The sequence below is a fragment of the Lissotriton helveticus genome, chromosome 12 (assembly GCF_964261635.1).
Source record: "Lissotriton helveticus chromosome 12, aLisHel1.1, whole genome shotgun sequence".
In the NCBI taxonomy this organism is placed as follows: Eukaryota; Metazoa; Chordata; class Amphibia; order Caudata; family Salamandridae; genus Lissotriton; species Lissotriton helveticus.
Window position 1 is genome coordinate 198,976,620 of NC_136073.1, and position 18,666 is coordinate 198,995,285.

The following is an 18,666-nucleotide window of genomic DNA, read 5'->3' on the forward strand; positions in this document are numbered from 1 at the left end:
ACAAGATGGTTTCAGTTAAGTATATATATTTACTCTTTTGTGTTTTGTTATTGTGTATTATGTTTTGTCTCCTGATTAAAAGTTACAGTTGATATTTTTATGTGTTATGTGAAGTGTCTCTCTTTTATGTGTTATGTATTTTTGCTTCTGCCCACAGATCATTCATGGATTTTTGCGTGTCAGCAGCGACACAGTAAGTTGTATTGACTAAGGTGACCTGCTGTCAAAAAGGGGGGTGAGGAAGGGGAGGAAATTGAATATTGATTTTAAACCTGACAAATTAAGCAGGCCAGAATATTGGGTTTTGGGCTGCAGGTTCACTGTGCATGAAGTGCATGACATAGTATTGTGTGTCACTGCTCATTTGATTGTGCTACTGTAATTTGGTTATGCTTTCTATGCTTGGTATACAGCAAGTATACCTGATGGCTTGGCATGTGTGTTTTTATCTTATGTGTGTTTTTGTTTTTGCAATGTTTTGACAATTCTACTTTTTATACTTTTACAAGCTCCCCTGTGTTGTGAGGGTATGGTCATGATGATGCCCATTGCTACGCAACAGTTGGTTGGACTTGTTCTGGTTACTAAATTCCACAGATATGATATTTCATGCGGTGAACATGAGAGACAACACTTCACCAGTGCATGTCTATTTGGCTATAATGGTATTGAAGAAAAATAAAAGAGTTATACAGAATTAAATGCGTGTCACCTGCAGTTAGTCACATTACTTCCCCTTCCTTTAAGAAATAAGCAGCCTAGACTGATTTTCCTTGATTGGACCCTAAGGATGAACTATAAATCAGTGGCTCTTGCTACAGGTGACCTAATTTTTCTCATGATATTACCCTAGTTAATCCTGTTCTGCTTCCTGAGCAGTATATGGCTTTGTTCCTTAAAGTGAACTAAGTTTCATTTTCCCAGGGGAAGGAACTGGAACATTAGCTGAGATTACAGTATATGGTATAGCAGCCGGTGGTAGAGTTAAAATCTGTGTACTACTTTGACTTTTGTGTATTGCTCGTACTCCTGCTGTTGTGTCCCATGCCTGACTATCACCCAAGTAATTTCTTGTTCTTCCTATAGATTTTTCTTTTGCCGCCCCCATCCCGATCGATGTAGCAGTTTGCCTAGTTATTGGGGAATTTAGCTGTGTCCTAGTCCCATTTCCTTTTCCCGTATTCCTTACACCTGTCAGCCCTTTTATTATTGTTGTTGTATTGTTCAAGTTCACACTCCCAGACTGCAGTGATGTACTAGGGACCCCCATATTATGTATAATTCCCTTTATGTATGTCCAGGTTGGTTTTCGAGAATTTTCTCCATGCCCACTTTGTTGTTTTCCAGTCTGACTATCAGGGTAGTGATGGACTGGTTAACTGACTCAATAAGAACTTTTACTATAGTAGGCAAGTTTTCCACCTCAATAGGGGATACCTTACGTTTATTTTTTTGAACATGACCTATTTTAGTGCCTATTTTAGTTTGTTTTACCCTTCTGTCCCTGCTGTTTCTAGTTTCAGTGGGACCAGATGTGTTCTAATCATGGAAATACCAGGACTCTCTAGTCCTTGTCTTTTGTTTCCATATTTTGATCATTAGCCTGTGTATTGCATAGTGCACCTGATGCACAATTATTAAAGGGAGGTATCTACATGTCCCTGATAATCTGTATCATGTGTTTTTCCTTTTGAGATGTTCTAGACGAGGAATGTATGAACACACTGATGTAGTAATTCAAAAGATGTTGACCCCATTAGACAATGCCACTATGTGTGAGGACCTACATTCAGATAGAATTCCCATGTAGCTATCTACCCTTAGATGGCAGAGGATATGCTCTCACATTGAAGTTAGTGAGGATAATGAAGAGTACCCAATTGAAGAGACTAGAAGCACTGCCTTTGCCTTTGTATCCTTTGAGAGTGACAGTGCATTCTAGACCAAAGTAGTCCCATGGCGTCTTGCCACTCCCATGAAGATTGCAGGCCACCTGCTTGCAGTCCCGTTGGTAAATACAATAAATTGTTTTTGCGCTAAAATGAAGGAAACTAACAACTGTGGTACATTTCCTACATCACTAGGTTCTGCGGCATCTTCCAGAGTAAAAGGAAGAGTCATAATAACCTGCAGAACGGTGCTAAAGATGAGTCCTAATTCCCATCAGTGACAGCTACAGATGAGGGGCAGACGTCTTGGACCTACAGTCCCAGCACCCAGAAAATAGCAAGCCTGGACAGCGATCGGCAGCACGTCATCAATGGCATTTCCAAAGCATTGTGTTTGCTTCATCAGACGGCGTTGGACATCAGAGAAGAAGGAGGAGCTGGTTCCCTGTATGCCACAGAACAAGAATTTTGGTGCATAGAAGCGAAAAAGAAGGATCCCTGTTGTTGATGGCAGGGCTGGTTTGAGGCTTCAGTTTTCTACCTATCATGTGCTGGTAACCTCTCACAGCACGGGGTTCTTTGAGCCTGTTGGCCTAAGTTTTGGCCACAACCCCTCCTTTCCTTTGCTTCAACAGAAGGGCAGTGCACCGGAGGATCCAAGATTGGCAAAAGGCACTACATTTGTAATACCTATGTTGAAAGGAAGATTAGAATGAAAGAGCAGCCCAAGCGTCCTCTGACACTGAATAACAAGTGTTGGAGCCTGAGAGTGTTGCTGAACGTGAAAGTCTGTTGCTCTTTCCTGATTAACAGTACTTGGGTCTGCATGATATGATCTACGCCCACGACCACCGAAGAGCATGGTATCTGTAGTGCCTGCCGCAGAGGAGAGACATTGGTGCACTGCCTTGAGACATTGAGGATGAAAAGCAATGGAACGGTATGGGTGGGACAAAGTGACAGTGCCTACACGCTCCAGCTCAATGGTTCGACTCTCCCAGCTCTGGTGTCCTCACTGAATACGTACTTTGTGTGTGGGAGCAAGGCCTACACCTGGCTGCCCAAGTCTTGGGCTGGCACCTGTTCAATGCATGCCAGCGCTATGTGGGCTCTGTGCCACCTCTTTGACACCCAAACAAATGAAATTACACCATCACAATGCCATGATGATGATCGAGAGAGAGGTCAAGGAAATGATGGACATTGACCTAGATGACGATTGATTGTTGCCTCTCCATGGCAAAAGGAGGGACTGTTGCACTGTATTTTAAGTCGTTGGCTGCTGCCGTCGGCCAATGGCCGACGCGACCGCGCCCGTTTTTAAAACGACCGCACCGCCGCAAAAAAACGTAAGCAGCCAACGGGTTAAAATGACCCACATGACTCCATTTTGTGTTGCCATGCTCTCGGCAACCTGGTGAAGAATTGCTTTCCACGTCCCTGTTGAAACTTGCACAACCCTCCCCCGCTCCTTGTGGTCAAGCCGATTCCAAGACGCTGCCTGTGTGCCTCACCCCCCAGTTGTGCTAGAGACTCAGCCACATGCTGTCCATTGTTCGCAACTCAGCCTGTCACGACCAACTGCCCTGTGACCACACCAACTGATAGAGGAAGCACAAGGCTGTGTGCCCCATGACCACACCAGTTGGGCAGGGAAGCACGGGGCTGCGTACATTGTGCAATCAGAGACAGATGTCTCCTGGCCACGATTGCACCACACAAGACTGACGAAGAACTTGTCAGATGAGGAACTTATCTGAATAAGGAACTTGTACTGTGCAAATAGACGTGGCTAGTGCTATAAATATGTGTAGGCTGCGGAGTAAAGCAGCAGTTTCTGTAGAATTGTCTTTGTACCATTCTGGGACCCTGTCCTTAGCTCGAGCTAATAAATAACTTACTTCCCTCCACGGCTGGTTGTCCTGGTCTCTTTGGTAATGTATGATTTAAGCAAGTAGAACCCGTAGATTCTAGGTGTCCCCTGCACCGCTAGCTTTTACTCTCCCAGTGGGGGAGGGGTCTTCAAAAAAGCCGGTTCTACAGGGCTTTACCTCATATGCTAGGGGGGTCATGACATGGGTCAATCCTAGGTTATTGGTAACCCTGACACCCCTGAAAACGGACCATGAAGGCAGATATACCCTTTCCAGATGCCACGGGAAGGGGCTGGACATAGTTATCCTAAATGTCTATGGACCCAACGACGACCATCCAGAGTTTTACACTACCCTGGAGGCAATTACGCAACTCTACTCCCGGGACGATGTGCTGTGGGGCTGGGATTTCAACTTTATCAGACAACCCACTATTGACAGATCGGATGGCCCGGACAGACATCCTTCATCCTCGGCGAGGGTGGTTGAGTCCACACTTTTGAGATATGACATGGATGACATCTGGCGATACGTACATCCCCGACAGGGTGGCTTCACACACTACTCTGCACAATACAATATTCACACTAGAATAGACTATTGGTTTGCCTCCAGACACCTACTTCAGCAGGTCCGTACATGCATGATTCTACCGCGCACCTACTGTGACCATTCCCCATTATTAATCTCTCTGGTTTCCCCCAAAATACGCCCTCCCCCGTTCTCAAGGCGCTTCCCAGCATATTCTCTCCTCGACGGTGCATTCAAGGAGGAACTGGCCCTGTCCATCGAGACGTTCTTTGAGACTAATGTGGGATCGGTGGACTCAGTTCAAACCGTCTGAGAGGCCTTTGCCCGACTGGCAATACTGGAGCGTAAATTAAAAGAACTAGAATCTGCTCGGGGGAGCGAGCAGGACACTGCCCTTCACAACGAACTATCGCAGACGCTACGTGAATTTCACGAAGAGGCTGACGTCGAGATAAAGCATCTTGGGAAATATGCCACTGCCAGAACATACGGCGAGGGAGAAAGACCGGGTAGGGTCCTTGCGCAGATTATCAAACAACGCAGGGACAGAACTATGCATTCAATGTAGGGGGACTCTCCGCTAACGGAGACCCTGGTAGCGGAAAAATTCAGGGAATAATATGCAGGTCTCTATTCCTTGCGAGGATCGGTCCCAGGGGAAGGTTTTCTTGACTATCTGTCCTACATAAAACTACCATGGCTGACCAACCTGCACCGCGAGTTCCTAATGCGACCGGTCGAATGAGATGAGATTATTCCGGCCTTCTCGGAAATGAGGGCAGGGAGAGCCCCGGGTAGCGATGGCCTGACCGTCGCCTTTTATAAGGCGTTCCAGGACCTCTTACTGCCATACCTACTCACTTTATTCGACGACATCTGTATCTCTGGAAAGATGCCACAGACTATGCGAGAGGCGGTTCTGGTCGCCCTACTTAAGCTGGGGAAGCCCCCGGATAATTGCGCGTCTTACAGGCCTTTATCTCTCATGAACGTAGATACAAAGATTTTTGCGAAGATACTCGCTAATCATCTTAGTCCTCTAGTCAATACTCTAGTTGCCCCAGAGCAGGCAAGCTTTGTACCCAGTCGGAACCTGACCTATAACCTTAGAACGGTATTCGCTGCTATGCAGCACACGCGCCCAGAGGTCCCTGAAATCGCGGTCTTTTTGGACATGGAAAAGGCCTTCGACTCCGTCGAATGGCCCTTCATGAGACATGTCTTGAGTCGCCTGGGTGTCGGGTTGTTATTCCTGCAATTATTGGCGACATTATACCACGAGCTCTCAGCCCGTATCCATATTGGTTAGGGGTGGGCGGACATCTCCGTTCCGCCCACGGAATGCGTGGAGATTTGCCCTTCCACCTTGCGCAAAGAAGGCGGAGAAACGAGGCAAATCTCCGCACATTTGGGGGCGGAACCGAAGTTGGCCGCCTGCCCACCGCCCGCCTCCTGCCCACCCGCCGTATTAAATTATATTTAAAAGCCTAAAATTTAATTTAAATAAAACGTACCTTATTGCGGGCGCATCCTTGCTCATCGCGGCTTCATCTGGAAACTGCGCATGCGCGGGAGCCTGCGCATGCACAATCCTCACCAGGACTGCGCATGCGCAGGCTCCCGCGCATGTGCAGTTCCAAGAAGAAGGCGCGATGGGCAAGGATGCGGCCGCAATCAGGTAAGTTTTATTTGTTTAATTTTAGGCTTTTAAATATAATTTAATATGACGGGCGGGCGTCGCATAACAGAAGTATGCGGAGAGGCACGGAGATTGGTTCAATTTCCGTGCCTCTCCGCGAAAGTCCCTTACGCGACTTCCGCCCAACCCTAGTATTGGTTCCCTGGTCACCGATCCCATACAAATCCACAGGGGCACGCATCAAGGATGCCCCCTGTCCCCAATTCTTTATGCCCTAACTGCCTAGCCATTAGCCAGACCCTCCAGGATTTAGCAGTTTGCCACGAAATCAGCACTTTTGTAAAAATGCTGCGATTTTTACAAAAGTGCCCGCGAAACCGGCATTTTTGTAAAAATGCCGTCATTTTTTGCTGTGTTTTTAACCAGTGTTTTAAGAATTTTGTATTTATTATTTTTATCGTTTATAACTGATTCAACCGAATAAAGATTGTTTGATTGAGGTTTTAAGGTCTCTCTGCAAAGTGGTTACAGAGTTATGTCTGTTGCAGCCACACTACCCTCTGAACTAAACGTGTTATGTTATGTTATGTTATGTTATATGATATTTATTAAGCGCACTGTCACCGTGAGTTTCCTGGCGCTCCAAGGATCCTAAAACTATAACAGAGGAATTCAGTGACAATGGGAGAAGAGCAGGGTTTTTAAAGATTTCCTAAAGGCAAGAAGGGAACCGGAGGTCTTGAGGTGGAGAGGAAGAGAGTTCCATAGTTTTGGGGCCAAATAAGAAAAGGTGCGGCCACCGGATCTGGTGAGTTTGACGCGGGGGACAACTAAGAGGTGAAGATTAGTGGACCTGAGGGCACGGGAAGGACAATAAGGAGTGATCAAGGACGTGAGGAAAGCAGGAGATGGACCGGTAAGTGCTTTAAAGACCAGGCAGTGGACCTTAAAAGCTATTCTTTCACTGACTGGGAGCCAGTGAAGTTGATACAGTAAAGGTCGGGCCGACTGCCATCTGGAGAGATTGAACGCGAGTCTGGCAGCCTGGTTCTGGATGAGTTGTAACCTCGATAACAAGGAGTTGGGGAGACCGTGATAGATCGAGTTTGAGAAGTCTAGGCGGGACATCACCAAGGCTATGATGACTTGTAGCAGTGCTTCAGGGGTTAGAAAGTGGGCGACCTTCCGAATCCTGTATAGCTGGAACATACAGGAAGATGTTACTGCACTCACCTGGGCCTTAAGAGTGAGGCCGGAGTCAATAATGACCCCAAGGCTCTTCACATGGTCAGCGGGAGAGGGAGGAGTGCCAAGCTCGCTGGGCCAGAACTGAGGTCCCCAATAGGTGGCACTATTCCCGGGAAGGAGGAGCTCAGTCTTGCCCGGATTGAGCTTTAGTTGGTTTTGGCACATCCAGTGCTGAATGTGTGTCATAGCCGATTGGAAGTTGGACACAGCGTCAGGGGAGGTGAGGGGAAAGATAATCTGCAGGTCGTCCGCGTAATTGAACACGGTAGCGTCCCACCTGCTTAGAGAGTGAAGGAGGGGTAAAAGATATAAATTGAAGAGGAGGGGGGACAGGGAGGAGCCCTGGGGGACCCCGCAAGATGACGCAGCACTGGTGGCGCTGAACGGGCCCAGCCTGACTGCCTGAGATCTCCCCTCTAAGAAGGACTTAACCCAGGACAAGGCAGGCCCGCGGACTCCGGCGGACTCGACACGGTGGAGTAAGATGTTGTGGTCCACCGTGTCGAATGCCGCCGATAAGTCAAGAAGGACTAATGCCTGGGGTAGTCCTCTGTCCGCCTTGCTTCTGAGGTTGTCCAATACGGCGAGGATCACAGCCTCGGTGGAATGGGCTGGTCGGAAGCCGGCCTGGTTGAAAGCCAGGAAGTTGGACTCCTCGATGAAGTGTGATAGGCAACTAGTAACATGTGCCTCCAAGACCTTAGACAGAAAAGGCAGAAGGGAGATGGGCCGATAGTTTACAAATACCGCTGGGTCCGCGCCAGTTTTTTTTAGCAGGGGCACCAATACGGCCTCCTTAAATGACCTGGGGACTATGCCAGTGCTGAGGGAAGAGTTAAGTAGGGGGAGGATACAGTGGGGAAGGGAGTGACAGATGTCACGAAGCACGGACGGGGGACAGCAGTCCTTCGGAGAGCCAGATTTTACTCGCGAGGACAGCTTGGCAAGGGAATCAGAATCGAGTATAGGAAATCGATCCAGAATAAATGGATTGATAGGGGGAGGTGTTGCTGTGGTTAACGGGGGAGAATGGGATATGGAATTTTTAATTGTGGTGATCTTTTCAATGAAGAAAGAGTTGAGCGCGTTGCATGACTCAGCGGAGGGAGGCAGGTTAGGAAGTGTCCTGGCGTCGGCTGTTAGTTCGCCATGGACTTTGAAAATCTCCTTAGATTTATTGGGAGCTGTTAGGATTCGCTCAGAGATGAAAGCAGACTTGGTGGATATGATGGTTTGTTTGTAGACAAAAAACTTCAAAAAACATTCCTTTCTCACAGAACAGTATCAGGCCTGGTCCTTCCGGTGGCTGATGGCAATCTCTGGGTCTTAGCAAGGGATGGACTAACAGCCGTGACACTGCCAAGCCGGGTGAGGTGATTTTGCCTCCTCCCCGGGCAGAGAACCCAGTCGGTGACACAGGTATTTTGTGTGCAGTTAGAGGTTTAGGTGAGGCAAGAGGCAGCCAAGGTCTTCTAATAGCATGTTGGGATGTTGGGCAAACAGCTTGACTCATGGGTGAGAACATTACCATGATGAGCTAGCACCAGACAGTGCTATGGTCAGTGGTCGAAGTGGGGGGATCCGAGGGACACAACGTGCCCATACTTTTAACATTTTTGAAAAACAGTTCCCCTACTTTTTGTGAAAAGACAGCCATGCCGGGATGGTTAAATCCGAGATTTGAAATGCTTCATCTGCTGTGTAAGGCAGGAGTCTCCTGGCTGTGACACCGAGGGAGGGGCAGACAACTAAGCAAGCCTTCTTGCCAGGGTGCCAACTTCACTGAAAGAAATGTAAATGTGGACAACTGGTCAATCTGCACTTGTAAAGGGTGTCTAGAAGCCAGTTCTGGCTTTAATTGATGGACTCCTTGAAGCTTCATGAAGACGCAGATTTATTCTCTTTAAGTGATATTGCAAGGAAGTCGCCAGTTGGGCTGTGAAATGCATGCTTTTAAAGGATAGAATAGGATAGCAAAATTGGAAGCACTTTTTTATCTTAAACATTTTGTCACAGTTTATCTTTTACTGTGTGTAATGCAAATTTAAAATAATGAATTCTACATTCACAGTGCTCTCTGCCACAGACTGAGACCTCCTAGCCAGACCCTCCAGGATTTCGCGATTTCGCAGTTTGCAGCGAAATCGGCACTTTTGTAAAAATGCCGTAATTTTTACAAAAGTGCCTGCAAAGCGATTTTTACAAAATGCCCGCAAAATCGGCACTTTTGTAAAAAAAAAAAAGCAGTGATTTTCACCTAAGTGCTATTGGTGCAATGATTTGTGAAATATGCTGATCCCCGATCTGTGATGCTCTTCGACCCATGGTTCACAGGCACTGACTGTTGTGGCAAGCTGGCACCGTCTGAGGTTGCGAGCTGTCACTGTCAGCCCGTGGGGATGCATTGTGGATGTGTGGGGAGATTGTGCACAGGGCAGAGGATAGAGGTCTTAGTCTGCCTCCACATTAGAAACATGGCGGACACCTCTGTGAGCCTGTACAATCTGTTTAATTTTAGGGGATTGTTCTGCCACCAGAAGGCATACCTGTATGATCTCTCAATGTACTGTATAATATTTTTAGCAATGGCTTGGGTTTGTAGATCTTTACAACCTGAAAGATTATTTTGCAGGCATATGCCTGAGATTGAATTTATTTTTTAATATACAAGATTGGTCTGTATTCATAGGCTAGGGGCAATCGCTTAAATATACAGAAAAAATAGCTCACAGTGCTGTAAATGCTCAGGCTATATGTCCAAAAGAACCAGGATATTTAATATGTGAGGGAAGTACCCAAATCATTTATTTGAGTTTCCATGTCACTATAAAAAAAAAAAATCAGTTTTACCTTCCATGCTGGCGACTAGGGCCTTTTGTAGTTTGTTATGAGTGTGCAACATACACAATAATTTAATAAAGTTACTTGCCTGGTTGTAGTTATTTTAACACTTGTTGAAACGTATGTAGAATTGTACATATCCATACGTTTTAATTGTGGAATTCACTTTTTAACCTACATAAAATAAATTATATTTAGCTCGAACAGTAACTTGGTCAGATAGATGCGCAGTGCTGATACTGAGAGCCGGGGAAACAAAAAAGGCTTGGGTCTGTACACTAACTGGCCTAGACCACTCAAACTGAGACAACAAAGAAACAATTGGCCAGGTAGGTTATTTCGCAACCAAGTCTAGTCCCACTTACCAAATTAATCTAAGTGGACACACTTGTGATTTAGTATTTTTACTTATTTTTTCATTTTTAGCAGTTCATTTCATAAATGGCTGAAGAAGGGTACAATCAAATAGCAGAAAAATTCACATAAAGTATACACTTTTCAAACATAAAATGTACAATCACCGTGATTGAAACATATTTACAAATATACAATTAATACAAACAAGAACAGTAAAAAACGGGAAATGCCTATTCTCCTTAAATGTTCAAGGCACCAGTCCTAGTATATAACCTACAAGCAAGCAGGAAGCTTTTTAAGATGTAATTATTAGCCTGCTGGCTTGCCTATACTGGAATACAGCGATTTACTAGGGTCAAAAAATCAGGTTAGATTAATCTATAATAGAACTCCTGATATGCCCTTCCTGTAAATTCTTCCAGTATCGTGCCAACGTGTTTCGAACCCACACGATATTCAGGGGTTCTCCTCAGGACCTGGACTGGAAAATTGTCCTGTACTGAACTGTGGCGTGTTTGACAATGTTCTCCTTCTTGTCAGGGAGACTGCGATTCTCAAGGCGGGACGTCAGACGCCAAAGTGCAAGCAGTTCGTGAGACAGAGGCGGTGAACGAACACCCGACCGGCAGGCTCTGGAGAGACATCGCTGATTTATCCGCGAGTGACCTCTGTGAGGAGACATTAAACAAGCGTGAAGACTGAATAATCCCGCCTTGAGAATCGCAGTCTCCCTGACAAGAAGGAGAACATTGTCAAACACGCCACAGTTCAGTACAGGACAATTTTCCAGTCCAGGTCCTGAGGAGAACCCCTGAATATCGTGTGGGTTCGAAACGCGTTGGCACGATACTGGAAGAATTTACAGGAAGGGCATATCAGGAGTTCTATTATAGATTAATCTAACCTGATTTTTTGACCCTAGTAAATCGCTGTATTCCAGTATAGGCAAGCCAGCAGGCTAATAATTACATCTTAAAAAGCTTCCTGCTTGCTTGTAGGTTAGATACTAGGACTGGTGCCTTGAACATTTAAGGAGAATAGGCATTTCACATTTTTTACTGTTCTTGTTTGTATTAATTGTATATTTGTAAATATGTTTCATTCACGGTGATTGTACATTTTATGTTTGAAAAGTGTATACTTTATGTGAATTTTTCTGCTATTTGATTGTACTCTTCTTCAGCCATTTATGAAATGAACTGCTAAAAATGAAAAAGTAAGTAAAAATACTAAATCACAAGTGTGTCCACTTAGATTAATTTGGTAAGTGGGACTAGACTTGGTTGCGAAATAACCTACCTGGCCAATTGTTTCTTTGTTGTCGATACTGAGAGCCAGCATCAAGCACGAGTACCGTTGTCAGTAGTCATTGTCTTACTTCCTTATACAGACCATCAAGGATTTCACATTTTCAGGCTGAAAATGAATGATTATGAGTAAAATAAAGTGCCACAAAAATGCCCCTAAATTTCCATATTTGTGCCGCTAAATCTCCATATTTGTGCCGCTAAATTTGCTAATCCATGCCGCTATATCCTGGGGGGTCTGATTAGCTTGCGGCCTGAGAGAATATCATGGGCAGAGGGGCATACGATTCCCTAACTACCGACTCATCGTGTCTACGTATGCTGACGACACCCTTCTATATGTCAAAGACCCTGAGGCCAATCTGCCTGTGCAAGTGCTGTTCGGCTCCCTCTCAGGAATCAAAGTTAATTGGAGCAAGTCCACTATATTACCCCTGACGCCTACCACGGTATGCTTTGAACCAGAATATCCACTACTATGGACTACGGAGCTGGTGCGGTATCTGGGTGTCCGGCTCCATACTGATTCAGAAATTGTTCTGAGGGAAAATTACCGGGTTGCCATCTCCAAATTGGATGATGACGTCAACAGTTGGATTCGCCTCCCGCAGTCATTGATGGGCAGAGTGTCCTTGATGAAAATGGTCGTTCTGCCCCTATGGTCCTATCCAAAACATTCTTTCAATGTATGCGGTCACTGATGGTTCGATTGGCGTGGGCGGGCAAACTGCCCCGGGTGGCCTGGAAAATATTGACTCTCCCGTATGCGATGGGTGGTCTGAGTGCTCCTGACCTCGAGCTATATTACAGGGTAGCACGGGCCTCCTATGCATATCACTGGATACATGGCCCTACCGATATCCCGCACATATGGATAGAAACCATTGTTGCCGATCCCAAACCGCTACCATCTCTTCTATTTTCTCCCGAGACAGGCGCACTGGGATATTAGACTCTCTGACCTCGGTCACCCATGTGTGTACTTGGGGCGCTCGCCCGTAACCTATTGTACTCTCCATTGGCTCGCCTAGACTGATGCTACTGGTTAGCGCCATGCAGAGACAGAGGCGTTTTTGCGGCTTTAAGATCGCTGAATGTGCATACTATGGGACACCTTTTTAGCAGTCAGGGTCGCACGCTCTTTGGGGGACATTGTAGAGGGGGTGGAATCACCCTCAGCTTTGGCACAATTCCAGCTACTCAGGACGAGACATGCGCTCAGAGAGCCCCTCGGAGAGGATATGGCGGAGCCCCAGGAGGTCGTGGCCCTAACTGTTGTTGTCAAAGCGCAATCTCCAGCTAAACTGCTGTCTAGACTCTACCATACAACATTGGCCACTAGAAATGGCGCATACACAAAGCCGCGTCTGGCATGGCAACAAGACCTACAGACGGACTGTCGGACGATAAATGGAGATACTGCTGCCTGAGCAGCAAAAGAATATCCCTTAATGGCCGCCATAGGTTAGTCCACTTTAAATTTATAAATAGGGTGTACTATACTCCGGAACGACTCCATTGCTCTGGCCTTCAGGAGGGTCTGAAGTACGATCACTGCGGCACGCTGGTTGCCAATTTCCTCCACGTCGTGTGGTCCTGCCTTGGGTAGCTCGATTCTTCCTAAGGCGCGCAGGTGGCTGGTAGATAGGGCCTTTCTCCTCGCTAAGCGATGTATTGCCAGCTGCTGGATGCGCGGCCCGACACCCACACTGGCACAATGGTCAAGAGACATGCTGTTCTGCTATACACAAACTGACCGTGCAGGCTTTGATCGGGTCCAGGCTGGATTATGCTAACGTCCTCTACCTGGGCCTGCCAGAGTATTTTCTTCAGCGGCTCCAGGTCGCGCAGAACGCTGCGGCGAGAGCCATCTATGGCTTAAATAGGCGAACCAGTGTTGCGGGTCTCTTGCAGGCCTTACATTGGCTGCCTATCCGCAAGCGGATCATCTTTAAAGCGCTGACTCTGGCTTATAAAGCCCTCCATGCTGGGGGCGCGAAGTACCTCCAAAGGAGACTGGCCTTTTTATCATCCTGCCCGCGCTCTCAGATCGGAGTCACAGTTCTTGGCGGTGGTACCACGTGTGAAAAGAGCTCGCATTGGAGGTCGCTCCTTTGGACTGCTGGCACCACAGCTGTGGAACTCTCTGCCGCTGACACTTCGGGGCACCACCAGTCTACTTGCTTTTAGGAAGGGTCTAAAGACCTGGTTGTTTACTTCATAGGCTCTGTTCCCTTTTTTTTTCTGAGCTCCCCTTTTTTTTGTTTTATTGCTGTGTTATGTTATCTCGTCTTAGGTCTCGCTGCTAAAACGCCGGGATACTCTTTTTGAGTCGCCGCGCGCTATATAAAAATAAATATAACATAACATAACATAACATAACAAACAGAAAAGTACAGTGAACTGCTCCCCCCACGAAACATGCCCAAAAACTTCTGGTCTTTATACATCACTAAGAGGAACACTACAGAGACCCCTGACAGCTCTGACACCGATTCTCAGACAGTGGCTGTCCCTACCAACGGAGACCCCAACACGTAGCTACCCCTTATTTGAACTCGGACTGCTATCTCCCCTTTATTTCTTCCTGGACAAAGAGCTGGCGGAGTTAGCGCGTGAACTGGTGGCGTGCCACAGGGGCGAGGCTCGGGTTCGGGGGATGCCTGTTGTTATAACCCTACCATCGTGACAGGATATCGTAGAAATGTACCATGTAGAATTATTGCATATAGAGGAGGTGTATATGCCCATGCTAACGTCTGTGTAGCACTGTTTTTGCTTTGGTTATTATGCTATAAGATCACCAATAAACATATTTTTAAAAAATATATATCTTACGTTATGTTTTTTAACCCCTCTTTCTTCCTATTTGTTTTAATGCCTTTAGCCTTTTCCTTGTTTGTCTTTGTCCGTGTATATTTTAGATGTAAATCTAGATATATCTGTACATATAGATCTACATATGGAGTTACATGGGCATAAGATTGGAAAGGTATAGCTGCTTTAATATTTATACGTACATATGCTTACCTGACATGTAATGTCCCCTGGGATATGGTAAATCTCGTTGTAATTAGAATATAAACGTTTTCACAGTCTACTTGCTACACTCAATGTAGTGACTCCCAATGTATTCTGTTCAAAATATGGGGGTACACCACACATTGAATCCCTGAGCAAAATCTTTTTTCTGTTTCACTTTTAAGCAGGGTTCATGTTTTTTCTTCTCAGTACTACATAAATCTGATTTTACTGAGCAAACCCACATGCTGGAAGTTCCACCAGCTACAGGTAGTAATTGTAATAATTGTGAGAACTATGGAAGTTTGTAAAAGAAGAACTTTAAAATTAAAAGCAGGCATGCTGAGGTTTCTCTGTTTGTATGCATGTGGTATTTGTGTAGCACAAACCTTAGCTGAAAGGCAGTGAAACGTTGTGCACTGTTGGTGACCAATAAAATTATATTTTCCGTTCAGTGCACACAGCAGACTGCTCTATGCGCTTGGCTGGGCAACCTTAGTGCAAATATTGTACCTAGAGCAATCCATCATTCCTTCTTCTCAATAGAGGCTTATGGAAACTGAGGGAGACTGACTGAAGGTGAAGCCCACCCCATATCACCACATACTCTTAACACGCACACGCCATGGTCCCTACCAGTCCAGGAGACTTCTCTATATTACCAGAAGATGCCACTAGAGAGAGATAGAGCTAAAGTGGAAAGTTTTTTAATTTGGTAGTGGAAAGTCCCCCCATCACTGAGGTTCAATGTAAACTCCAGTGTCTCTGTCTAAAAATACCCCACCTTTTTGTCTCAGAGATGAGACACTGCCTTGAACTCACCTGTTCAAACAAACCATACCATCCTTCCTAAAGCATAGACTAAACTTGCCCATCTCAGCTCCCTTAGGATAATATTATTGATTTGTGGGCACCAGGCTAGTAGCTCTCTCATGGACTGAGCTGCCAATGGTCAAACATTTGGTCCTCGCTGGTTGGGCAGTTCCTAAGACTTCAGTGGAGTGTGCCTGGGTTGCAATTGCTATCTTTGGCACACGTGCCCACGTGTTTACACTTTGGCCTCACTGTAGCTTCCTTGTTCTTCCTCTTTGAAACATTCATTCGTGTGGTGGTGGGGGATGCAAGAAACCAACGAGGGCTGGGACAGGAGGCAAAGGTTTTCTATATATCACAGGAGCGGAGTGTTTTATTTCAGGTTGGTTGGAAAACTTTTCTTCATGAGTATAACTTTGTTACTGTGAATTATGGAACGAGGAAGGAGAAAAATTCAATCATATTACACAATACAAAACAATGACAACTATTAACGTGAATTATGCACCATTATTGTAATTTTTCTGTTCTGACAAAACATACAAATAATTTACCATCCTGCCTCATGCTTATAAAAAAATGTGATCTTATTAAATGGCCCTGCTTCTTGAATCTATTTTCCATATCACCCACTGTGGTGGGTTTCATGCCTATCAGAATACTCTTGCCATATTGTATTATTTTTTAATCAACATACCGTATCCTTTTTTCTGTCTTTAACCCTTGCTATTAAGCGCCTTTGCCTGTTTGTCTAGCTTTCTGTTTCCCCAGCTACCTTTAGGACACATGGGGCCAGGTTTAAAGGAGATCGCTGGTAAAAACAAATGCCTTCATTCTTCCTGGCCGGCTACCCACGGATTGGTTGCAAATATGGGCTAGGTTCAGTTTTGCGAAGAGAGTGACTCGAATCATAAAAATAAGCACTTACACAGCCAATAGTTTTGGATTATAACTGAAACTGCCTGATTCTTTTACCCATCCCATTCATCATCCATGCACTCAGTCACTCATCCTTGCATTCATGCATCTGTTCATCCACTCACTGACTCATTCTCACATTTATCCATTTGCCCATCCATATTAGAACATTGGAATGTTGGAAGCTCCATTGAAAACAATGGAGGGCACCCGGCTTATAATGACTGGTATAAGCCCGGAGCTCCAACAATCCAATGCTTTTTTGTTCACAGCTCTGGCTGTGAACAAAGGCTCCAGGGAGCCTGAGGGGATTTCAATCCCCTCGAGCTCCCTAAAGCCTTTGTTGTATCTGTTAGAACATTCTACCCTCTAGTGGCAGAATGTTCTAATAGCCTTATAGCCCTTCGTAGCTGGGCTATACTGGCTATTAAAGTTCCGCTGCTTTGTTAAAGTCCCTCGCCTTCGGCTCGGGCCTTTAACGCTGCAGTAGGCCTTTAATAGCCGATATAGCCCGCAATGGCGGGCTATAAGGCTATAGTAACACATAGATGCTAACTTACGAATCAATGAAGAAGCAGTTTCAGTTATCAGCCAGACCCATTGGTTTTGATGCTAGTTTGTGAGGCGCGTTAGTCTGCTGTCTGGACTCGTGAAGGCTATTCTGTGGCGACTATGAGTGCTATAGTGTGAGGCTGCCATTGTGCAAGGGGTGTGAGAGTGCTGTGACTAGTTCATTCTGCTGGTCTGTGAATGGTGTGGGTGCTGTGGGTATTATGTGATTAGTAGTCTGTGAGGAGTGTGAGAGTGCTTCTTGCACTGTGTGACTGCTAGTCTGATGGGTGTTGGTTTGCTGTTGCTGACGCAAGACTGCTCACTCATGAGGGGAATAAGAATGCTGCTTGTAGTGCAAGCCTGACTGTGAATGTTTTGAATGTGCTGAGGTATTGTGTGAGAGGTGTGAGAGCACTGTAAGCTTCTAGGTTGTTTTCCTTTTCTACCGTAAGGGTTTTCACAGTTCACCTTGTGTTTCCATAAAAACCTTGACTGAAGACACCTTGCATACTCTGCTAGCAATGGACGAGTTGAGTCCTACCCTTGAAACAACAAACAGCAATTGTTTCTAAATGTTTTTATTTTTTATTTTAAAAGTTTTAAATAGCACTAGCTTGACCCGTAGGTATCAGAGCGCTTTACATACACACTGTAAAAACAGAAGGAAATTGCATTACACAGTAGGAAGGTAGTAAGGAAGCAAAACAGAGATAAAAAAAATACAACATGAAAAATAGGTAAACAGAGCAGGGGAGTGAGAGAAAACAAACGAAGGTGGCTAACACAGTCCGGTCACCAACTATCTTTGAATGTCAAGAGAGAGAGGAGTCATCTCGGATATTGAAGTCTAGGTTTGTTGACATTGGTTAGGAAAGTACTTGTTAAGGAGATTAGTTTCAGGTCCCTTTTGAAACAGGAGAAGGAGGGGTTGCACCTGAGGACTCTTGGGAGAGTGTTCCACATCCTGGGAGCGTTGCCAGAAAACGATCAGTACTGGGTGGTGTTCTTTTTCAGTTTCGGAGGGATAAGAAGGAGTGAGTTGGAGCTTTTCAGCATGCTGGATTGACCTGCTCTTACCAGTTTGTTGTTCAGGTAGTTGGGGCTGGAGAGTGAAGGGTTTTGTGTGTGATGCAGGCCAGCTTGTAAATACACCTCCCTTCCATGGGAAGCCAGTTGAGGGAGTTGATCGCTATAGTGATGTGTTAAAACCTTTTGACTCCAGATATGAGTCGAGCGGCCATATTCAGCACTGCTCTTAGTGGGGCTAGGTGAGCTTTTGGAGTCCCTGTTAGGATGGCGTTCCTGCAGTTGATTTTAGAGAGAACTAGGGATTGAACTACTGTCTTGAGGTCATCATGGGGAAGAAAAGGTTTCAATTTCTTGAGGTGTTTTAGTGAGAAAAGAGCACCTTTTGCAGAGTTTTTGATGTGGGCCTCCATTGATAAGTTCTTGTCCAGGGTGATGCCTAGAGACTTAACTGATATTATAAAGAACATAGGTCCTAGTAGTAGGAGAAAAATGGCTTCACACAATGGTCTTAAATAATAGAGTCAGTTCTATAAGTTTAATCCGTATACCCAGCCAGGCATAGGATATTTATTTAAACAATTAGTGAGATGATCAGAATGTATATACAAACAAGTGATAGGGCACAGTCCTGTACCTATCATCCAAAA